General features: G+C 50.7%; 1 protein-coding gene across 3 annotated transcripts in view; it reads right to left on the bottom strand.

Moving 5' to 3' along the window:
• The window catches only part of RAD54L2 (RAD54 like 2), a 64,695-nt gene extending 59,073 nt beyond the window's left edge, over nucleotides 1-5,622 (bottom strand). For 2 of the 3 annotated variants that reach the window (XM_035337631.1, XM_035337628.1), the window contains exon 1: nucleotides 61-125. The gene's annotated coding sequence lies outside the window, so the exon portion shown is untranslated. Of the gene's footprint in view, nucleotides 1-60; nucleotides 126-5,606 lie in introns of those variants that run through there. The other variant, XM_035337629.1, reaches the window with a different exon arrangement.
• Nucleotides 5,623-9,820: the final 4,198 nt, after the last annotated feature.

The following is a 9,820-nucleotide window of genomic DNA, read 5'->3' as shown; positions in this document are numbered from 1 at the left end:
CTTCAGCACACAGCCTCCGGCCCTTCCCGGCCCGCTCCCCGTCGCGGCGGCTCCTCTCACCTCGGCGGGGGGGGGGCGGGCCGGGGGATGGGAGGCTGCGGGCCCCGGCAGCTGGCCGCCGCCCCGCCCGGCCGCCCGCCCGCCTCCGTGCCGGCCTCGGCGCTCAGCCGCCGCTCGGGGGCCGCATCACCCAGCGTCCGGCCCCGCACCCCCGCCGGAGCAGCCGCTCGCTCCCCCGGGCAGCAACAGGCGCCTCCGCCTCAAAGGTTCCGCAGAGCGGAGAAAGGTTCCCCCCCCCCCCGGCTCTCCGCCTGCCCGGCCCTGAGGGAGCCACGGCCCCGCTCCCTGCGCGGTGGTGCTAATTAGCCACAGCGCCCCGCGGTAATTAGGTTGGAGGGGCCTAGGGGGGCTCTAGTCCGGCCTGCCCCTCGCGGCAGGGTGAGGCGTTAAAACCCTCTGCCCACAGAACGACGGCGCTGCCTGAGCCCCTGCTCCAGCACCAGGTTGGAAGGGGCCTTAAAGACACCTGAATCCAGCCCCCTGCCATAGGCAGGGACGCCACCCGCTAGGTCAGGTTGGCCAAGGCCCCATCCAGCCTGGCCTTGAACACCCCCAAGCCCCTCTCCAGCTCCTCCTCATCCCCTCAGCCTTGCACACCCTATGCCCTGGCCCTTTCGCAGCCTCTGCACGACTTGCTTCAGCTTCCCTCTTCCACACGTTGTCCTACATCCCTGGCAGGAGGCACTGCTGGCTGCCCCAAGAGCCCTCTGCACAGCAGCAGGAGCCCAGTGTTTTCTTTTGTTAAGAGGAAGAACAAGACCAGCAGAGAAACTGCCTATCTGGCTCCCCAGGCTGGTACTCAATGAACAGCCAGAATATTAAAAAAAGTGACTGATACCTCAGTTTGGGTATGTAGTGGCAGCCTGGGTACAGTCCGTGTAACTCAGCCTCTTAGCAGGTCTTCCATATTTCAGGAAAGCCAGAGCTGATCCAGAATAAAAGGACTAACACCACTGACCAGAAGGCTCAGGAAGGTCTCACAAACAGCACACCCCTGGGGACCCTGTTGAACTGTGTGGAACCTGACATGAAGACTACAGAATTTTTCACTGCTCCAACCCATCGTACAGAGACTTCCAGAGAGGGATGAAGGCAGAGGCCTCAGAGAGGCAGAGAAGTACAAGCTAAAGCAAGTACAGAAACCCCCAACTGAACTGTGAGGAGTTCTTGATGGCTTTCATTCTACACCGCAACATAACTACTGAGGATAAGGAAAAGGCTGAGGTTCTTAATGACTTCTTTGCATCTGTCTTTACAACCCAGACCACTTATCCTTGGAGTACTCAGCCTCCCAACCTGGAAGTCTGAGACAAGGAGCAGAAAAAAAAAACCTTGGAACAGGCAAGGTTTCTGACCAACCTCACCTCTTTCTACGACTAGGTGACTGCCTGGGGGACGAGGGAAAGGCTGTTGACACAGTCTACCTAGACCTCAGCAAGGCCTTTGGCACGGTCTCCCCCAGCATTCTTCCGGAGTAGCTGGCAGCCCATGGCTTGGGCAGGAACACTCTGTGCTGGGTTGCACGGCTGGGCCCAGAGAGTGGTGGTGAACAGAGTGAAATCCAGCTGGTGATCATCACCGGTGGTGTTCCCCAGGGGTCGGTGTTGGGGCCTGTCCTCTTTAATATCTTTACTGATGACTTGGATGAGGAAATTGAGTGCATCCTCAGTAAGTCTGCAGATGACACCAGGTTGGGGGGAAGCGTTGATCTGCCAGAGGGTAGGAAGGCCCTGCAGAGGGACCTGGACAGGATGGGTCGATGGGCAGAGAGGGCAATGGGATGAGGTTCAACATGGCCAAGTGCTGGGTCCTGCACTTTGGCCACAACAACCCCATGCAGCGCTACAGGCTTGGGGCAGAGTGGCTCAAAAGCTGTACAGAGGAAAAGGATCTGGGGGTGCTGACTGATGCCCACCTGAACACGAGCTGGCAGTGTGCCCAGGTGGCCAAGAAGGCCAAGGGCATCCTGGCTTGTGTCAGGAATAGTGCAGCCAGCACACCTCGAGTGCTGTGTTCAGCTTTGGGCCCCTCACTACAAGAAGGACATCAAGGCCCTGGAGTGTGTCCAGAGAAGGGCTACGAAGCTGGTGCAGGGCCTGGAACAGGGCCTGGAAAGTCCTATGGGGAACGGCTGAGGGCACTGGGGGTGTTTAAGTCTGGAGAAGAGGAGGCTCAGGGACACCTCATTGCTCTCTACAGCTACCTGAAAGGAAGGTGTGGGGAGCTGGGGTTCAACCTCTTCTCACAGGTAACTAGAAAAGTTAACTAGGCAACTAGAGGGAATGGCCTCAAGTTGCACCAGGGGAGGTTTAGGTTGGAAATCAAGAGACATTTCTCAGAAAGAGTAGTCAGGGTTTGGAAGAGTTTGCCCAGGGAAGCAGAGTCACTATCCCTCTGGGTGCTCAAGGAAAGGTTGGACGTGGTGTTTAGGACATGGCTTAGGGGGTGACATTGGTAGTAGGGGGGTGGTTGGACCAGATGATCTTGGAGGGCTTTTCCAACCTTAATGACTCTATGAGAAAAAGATTCATGCTTCATCTACTTGCTGCTCTGCAGCAGCACTGACAAGCACAATGCAGCAAAGGCCACTTCTGTAGTCACTCCAGTAGCCAGTCTTCTGGGTGGGTTCAGTTCCTCCCATCTGGAGCAGAGCAGCTGTCCATGCAACCCTCCAAATCCCTTCACAGCCTTTCACACATACATCAACCATCACCAGAAGTGCCACACAAACAAGCTGATGTTGTTCCCTGGGCCAGTGACTGCTCACCACAGCCAAAGTCCTGGAAGGTACAGGACAGCAGCATGCCCCCTCTCCAAGAGCTGATTAATAACCCAATAACTTACACTGGGGCAAAGAAGAGCAAGGCAGCAGCTACCTTAATACAGGAAAAGCCATCAGATTTGGAAGCAGCAGCTTTAACCTCTATCTCTTGAAATGTTCATGTCACAGTCTGAACGGGGCTCCTAGGCAGTATCAGTTACATGGATTAAGAGCTGTAGAGGACATTAAAACAATTTCTCTTTCTGAGGTTTTTACAGCTTAATGGACAGGAAGTGTTTCTGGTGAGCATCCAGCTTCTGATGCTCCAACCAGAGCATCCCCCAAAACTCCTCATCTTCCCTTTGTGCCTTTTTGTCCTAGAATCACTCTCAATTAACAGTACAAAAATAAAACAGATGTCATCCATCCCTCCTAAGCTGCACATACATTATTCATCAACATGCCCTAATTGATTCTCTCATAACCATGAGCGCTTCTGCACTTGGCTATGTCATTCTTGTCCAACAGAGCACAATTTATGAAGCTTCAAGCTACTTGGAAAAGGCACTTTCAAAGCCCTACCTTTCACAGCTTTTCTGATCAAAGCTGTGATCTCAAAGTTAGATCTCAATACACGGAGCCATCAGGCCTTGGTTTGGTATCCAGATGAAAGTGTCCATCAGGTAACTCTGCTGCACTGATGCTCAGTGCCATCAAGAGGAGACCAGTACTGCTGTAGTTACCCTGTGTCCCCTTCCCACCCCAGGGCCTTTAAAAGGGGTGCAAAGCACAATTTGGGAAACACCTTCAAATAAGTGCTCTGAAATCTGTAACCTGCAAAATGCATAGGGAAAATCCTTGCAAAAATCTTCCTTGAAAGCTACGGAAAGATTTCCTAAGCCTAACCACAGTCACAGGTGAGAGCACTGAAGGCTGTCCCAAGAGAAATACATACCCCATCAACAGGGTAACAAAGCTCTCCCTTCAGTGCCCTGTCATGCATTGCAAGACAGTCTGGATTCTTCCATCCTAAACTATGCCCAGAAGTTCAGGAAACTGAAAGCATGTGATGAGATACATGGAAACAAAGTGAACACCATCAGTGTGCAGTCCATGGACACAAAGTTGCAGCTCTGGTTTTCATTCTACAACTCAGCTGGGAGTCCTCCTATGACAACGCAATTAATAAATCTCCAACCTCATCACTGACACAAGTGCGCAAGCTTTGATGGGACAATAAATCTCAGCAAGTATTTCTCAGTGACAGCATTACAACTGCTGCGGCATAACTCCTGCCGCTGGTGAGCATGCCCTTGCTTTGACACTTCTTTTCCAATTGCTAGGTCTGACCTGTGTTGTTTCACCCAACGTGGAGGAGGCAGAGCCACCAGTGTGCCATGTCATCACCCCCCCTGCTTGCTGCAGACCTTCCACAGCCAACAGCGCTCCACGCCACGCCACAGTCCTCCTGCTTAGCAGAACCTGCATTGCCTCAGTTACACCACCTGCACAAAGGCCTTCCCCCAGCACGCCAGCTGTTCCCTCACTCATGGCAAGCACATCCAGCCTACAGGAAAGGAAACCCACAGGCGCTGCTAAGCCGTTCCCTTCCTGGGAAAAGGACTCAAACAGCTACGCAGAGGGAAGCAAATGAAAGATCACCACACTGGCAACATCACACTTAAAGTTACATGGAGCTTTGTGCTCAGGGACTTGGTCCAGGAGTTACAAGGGAGCCTCCCCTCACAGAGAAGTCAGCTGAAGTTGTAGCAGTTCAGCTCATGGACATTTGGCATTTAGCAAGCGTTGGATTTAGCAGCTTGGATTTCCCTTGCACCTCAGAGGTCAGTCCGCAGCCTCCTCCTTTCCCCACTAGAAGGAGCTAAGAACACTGGAGAACAGAAGGCAGGGAGTTTTGTTATGGACAAGTTAAACATGATCCTCGTTAACTGAAACAACTTAAACTCCACATATGAGGCACTAAACTAGACCAGTCCAGGAAAGATTCAGTATCATTTCCAAGCAAAATCTCTTTGCCTGGAGAGACAGCGTTTTTCTTAACCTACGATGAGCTGCTTTGGGAAGGATCGCAGTATCAAAGCATAGTAACATAGCTCAGCACAGCACTGCTTACTTGAAACACTCTTCATCCTTCAACATCCTGTTTTCAAACAGGGCAAGACAGAACTGGGTACAGCCACTTGGAGAAGGCAATAGGAAGGTAAAGCGAGGCACCACCTCTCCCAGAGAGAAGTGGAAGCTTACAGCTTCAGGTCAGGAGAAGGAATAGCAAAGACACAACAATACACGGAGCAATAACAGGAGGGTGCGAGGGCAGGAGAGAGTGCTTTGCCTACAAGAGGGAAAGCAGTATATTTAAGGAAACAGAAGTAGTGAAGTAAAGAACTAACGGAAGGCAACGCTCTATTAGGAAAGGTCACACAGCTACTCCTGGCAGCCCTTGCAGCAGGGTGCATAGCTAAATCAGAGCTTGTGCTGCTTAGCCACCCACTACAAGGACTATGAGTTCATCAGTAAACATGCCTACAGAGCACACAAAGCCCAGACATCCCCTAGACACAGGGGAACCTAACCCTTCAGCTCCAGCACAGGTAGCTACATCACTGAATTACCTGCAAAAAGCATTAGCAAATTCCCAGCAAGTCCTACAGAAACCTGAAAGGTACATAGCTTTCTTCTTTCACTGCTTTACCAGTACAATACGTACATAGTACAGAAATTGGGTATTAAGCAAACAAAATACAGGCTAAGAAGAAGGTATTACCATCTTCTTGCTTGCATGCTTCCAAGCCCAGCCTGCAAAACTAAACCCCTCCACACTCCCAGCTCTCTCCTTTTGAGCCCTCCTTCCCAGCCAGCTGGTTGCAGCAGGTGCAACAAGGTGAGCCAAATGATGGCCACCTCCACCACAGCCCCAAAATGCACTGATCCTTTCATTAGCTGTGGGGCAGAGAAAATGACACGATCCATGACCAGGATGAGTGGGTTTCCACCACCACTCTTCTGCCAAAACCTCATTTCCATTGCTCCAGGGAATTAATTCTGACAGTGCTCCATACCAGGGATCTTCCTGCCTGTGATAACCCTTGCTGGGCTGTGAATGTCAGGGCCCTAATGAGCCTTGGTGGTCCTGATGAGCTTCACATGGGGCCTCCACTCATGTTTGGTTCTCCTGGTTGGGACACTGCCCTGTCCAGGGTTTGTTCTTCCCCCTGGGGCTGAGGTTGTTGGCCCCTACCCTCAGTTTGTCCATGTTTTGCCCATGGTTTTCAATGGGACATGTGTGCAGGACAGCTACACACCAACCAGGAGCAAAGAGCCCTGTTTGAGCTCAGTGAACCCTTTCTGTTTCGCTTGCTTCACAACTTCATCAATTTGTTCTCGCAGATGGGGATGGCAAAAGGCATTTTGGAGGGGGAGGAAGGATATGTGCAATCGAATGGCTAGTAATAAAGGATTTCTCTATTTTGCGTGGTGGTGAAACAGGCAGAAGTACTAATGGCGGGTTATCAAGGCTTGGATAAACAGATTAGCTCATTTGTCACATTGCTGCTGATAAGACTTATACTTGCTTCTTCATCCTGTCGACTCAGTTAGGGTTTACTTATTAATCTGCAGCCGTAAAATAAGATGGCCAACTTTTTTCTTTGTTTTTAGTATGTTCTCCACTCTCTTCTTTTTTCTCTTTGTGGGGGAGAAATTTTGTTCATTAAAGCACCTGCAACCACTGCAGATTCTCTGATTTAAACAGCCCACGTGTAAGGATTAGTGTTAATGTCACCCTTTATTAGCACATGGTATCATGGTATATCCTTTTTAGGTTCATAATCCGGGGACAATCAGTGAACCCTATGAGACTTGCTGTGGTCGTACAGATGACTGCTTGCTCAGGCACTGAGTTTTAATGCCACCAAGAGCTGTTCCTTTCCGGATTCCCCACTGGCGTCCAGCCACATCCCATCTGGAGCCCTGCATCAGTCACCCTGCAGAGCGTGCTGGGCTGGAGGGGTTTCCCCAAGCCCTGTGCACGCTGCACGAGCCCCTTACAACCAAGTGCCAGCCATAACATCTGGTTTGCACATACACTTTGCCTCATGTTCTTCCCTGTTTTATTACCAGCAGATGCTAGTCATATTTCTTGTGATGCCAAAACTTCTTTCTAAAACGCTGGTAGAGTTGAAGATGAAAGTAATCATCTTAAGGGCAGAGATTGTGCTTAAAATTTACGATTCATTATGCTCTACCATCCCTGCATGCCCTGTCTTTGGGAAGGGATCTTCAAAACACAGTTATTCCTGCTTTCTCACTCAGTGTTTAAGTAGGAAAATTATGGAATGGTACATGTGAAGAAGACAATCTCAAGGCTGCCTGTGTGCATAAATGCCCTGATGCATAAAACGGGATGCAATATTAACACATTATGCTTTCCTTTGCATGGCTGGAGCCCAAGCAGGTGAAAGACCTTCCAAGCTGGAATGCAAAACAGCCTGAACAGACAGGCCATTGGCACGGCAGAGAGAAGGATGACGAATTCAATAAAATGGGCAATCAGCTTGGAAACCTGCTGCTTACAGATCAGAAAAGCAGCTGAGGTGACAGTATTCATCTTAGAAGATGCCTGGGAACCATACAGCATTCCTTTTCAAATACTACCAAAGGGTTATGAAACAGCAGATGGTTGTTTTGTATTTAATAGTCCAGGGATTGGGACATGTGTAGCATGTGGGAGAGCAGGACTCGGATCCTTCCTGTTCCCTGTGTTCTGGTTGAAGAAGTAGCCCCTGAGATTTCCCTTCCCTCACCCTGTACAATGGCACAATACCCACATTTAAGGTGCTCAAATAAGCCCTCTGTGACTTGGGCTTAGTCTCCTGAGCCACTTCCTTGGTTCTCTCTGCCCACTTTCCTCCTCTACATGACAGTGGTGAGAACAAAAGTGTGGAGTAAACCGAGCTCCACGCTTCAATACAGTTTATGTTGCTGTCTGCACCCTGGTCTAGACCATGCAAAGGATGACTTTACAAAAGATTACTGAAGTTAATTGGCATGGAGAGGGGGGAAGGTATTAGTAAAATTTTTATTTCAGTTTATTTCCAAGCATCCTGAATGACTGTGGGAAAAAAAAGTCAAATTAATCAGCAAAGCATCTGTGCTGCAGCCAAACTGCACACAGCCGTGGTGGGGGATTGTTAGAGATGGCTGAGCCTGGAAACACTGTGTAGCAACCAGAATTATGTAAAGTATTAGGAGAAAATTGAAGATAAAACACAAAAGAGACAGAAGAAGCCAGTGTATGATGGGAACTGGAGCCACAGAGGTTTAGAAATCGTCAGCCAAATAATGGGAGAGAAGTTTACCTGGACAAGCTATCAGGAACCTGCCAAGGCTTCCACGAACACAGCAACCCCAGTGTGGAGTCAGCCCCAGCCATGGAGTCATAAATGGACAGGATGTGGGGCCGAGGGCTGCAGCAGGAGGTGACAGCCCAGGTGACTGTTGTACAGCTGCTTCTTCCACGGGGTTGAAAAGTGGCAGGCAGGAAAGGTTTTCCCACTTATATGACTCCTGGAAGACCACAGGACCAAGGAGGTATTTCCAAACGCAGGCGCCCTGCTCTCAGCTCTGCTGTGAGGTGAGCTGGAGGCAGGGACTCTGCCTGGCTTTTTTTCCAGGATGCCCCAGTGCTATCGAGAGATCTGTGTACCTCTCAGGGCTTTGCAGGAGAATTGCAAAGCCCTTCAGCTGTTTCAGGCTGGAGATGTATTCTACAGCTTGCACAAACTTGCCTTACTCAGTCATCTTTCCTTTTCTTAGTCATATTTAACTAGTCCTCTAACTAGAAACCTGACCCAGCCTGGCTGCCTTTCTGTGGGCTGATGAGCAGCTCCTCCTGCCCTGCTTTGAGGGAGAAACGTTCATTTTCGAGGACACACTCATTTCAGTCTCCAGTTCATATTCTGCAGACCCAAAGCCTCCTTCTGAGTGCCCCTTTAATGCTCTCTCATTTGGATCCAAAACCGGCTTTGGTACTCAAAGCATCATTCTCAGAGTTTAAGGCCCCATTTGAGAGTCTGGAGCCTCATTTTGAGAAATTCTCTTTAAAAACTCCAAAGTTTTTTTTTGTTTGTTTGTTTTGTTTTTTCAGCTGTAGAGCATACTAATAGAGCCCAAAGACTCCTTTTTTAGAGACAAAAGACTAACTATAGGAAAAGAGGCAGAAGAAATCAAGAGTCATTTTTCTTCCTCCAAAAAAAACGCTGGCTGTTCCTGGAGAGAGGAAAACCTCCTTTTGGGGAACTGAGAGGAGCACTGAGATGCCGGGCTGGGAACTGCCGCCCCCTCCTTTCACTGCTCCTCCAGGAGATGCTCTGCTGGGCCTGCCCCACCGCAGGGCCCTGGGCACACTGCTCTGATTCCACTCTGGCGTGCCCCCTTCCTGGCAGTGAAACTTCTGTCCGAGCCTCCAGCTGCACCAGGGCTCAGCAGCAGGGAGTCGGGACGTGTACCACAGCTGGGTGCAGGGCATGGGGATGTGCACCATGGCTCGGTGCAGGGGTCGGGGCCACGTCTCCCAGCCCCACCGAGGCAGCCCTGGGGCATGGCAGCGACCGGCTACTGCCCAGCCCTCTCCAGCCCTGTGGGACTGTGACCTTGGCTGGCTGCCGGCTGCCCACCCACACATTCCCTCACTGCCCTCCTCAGCAGGACCAGGGCAGAAAATATGATGAAACGCTCGTGGCTGAGAGAAGGATGGGCAGATGGTGGGCTGCTTGCTGCCATAGGCAAAAGAGACTCGTCTCAGTGAAGAGCGATGGAATTTGTGGCCATGTGAGAATGGCACAGTGAGAACAACAACAACAACAAACTGCAAGCACCTTGCTGTGTAAGCCCACTCCAGGGGCCAGGGAGCATCTCCGGAACCCTTCCAGATCCCTATTTTCAGGGTCCAGAACCTCCCCTTGGTATCCAAACTCTTCT

This window comes from Oxyura jamaicensis, chromosome 12, assembly GCF_011077185.1.
Source record: "Oxyura jamaicensis isolate SHBP4307 breed ruddy duck chromosome 12, BPBGC_Ojam_1.0, whole genome shotgun sequence".
Taxonomy (NCBI): domain Eukaryota; kingdom Metazoa; phylum Chordata; class Aves; order Anseriformes; family Anatidae; genus Oxyura; species Oxyura jamaicensis.
This window is presented reverse-complemented; position numbering and strand designations above follow the sequence as displayed.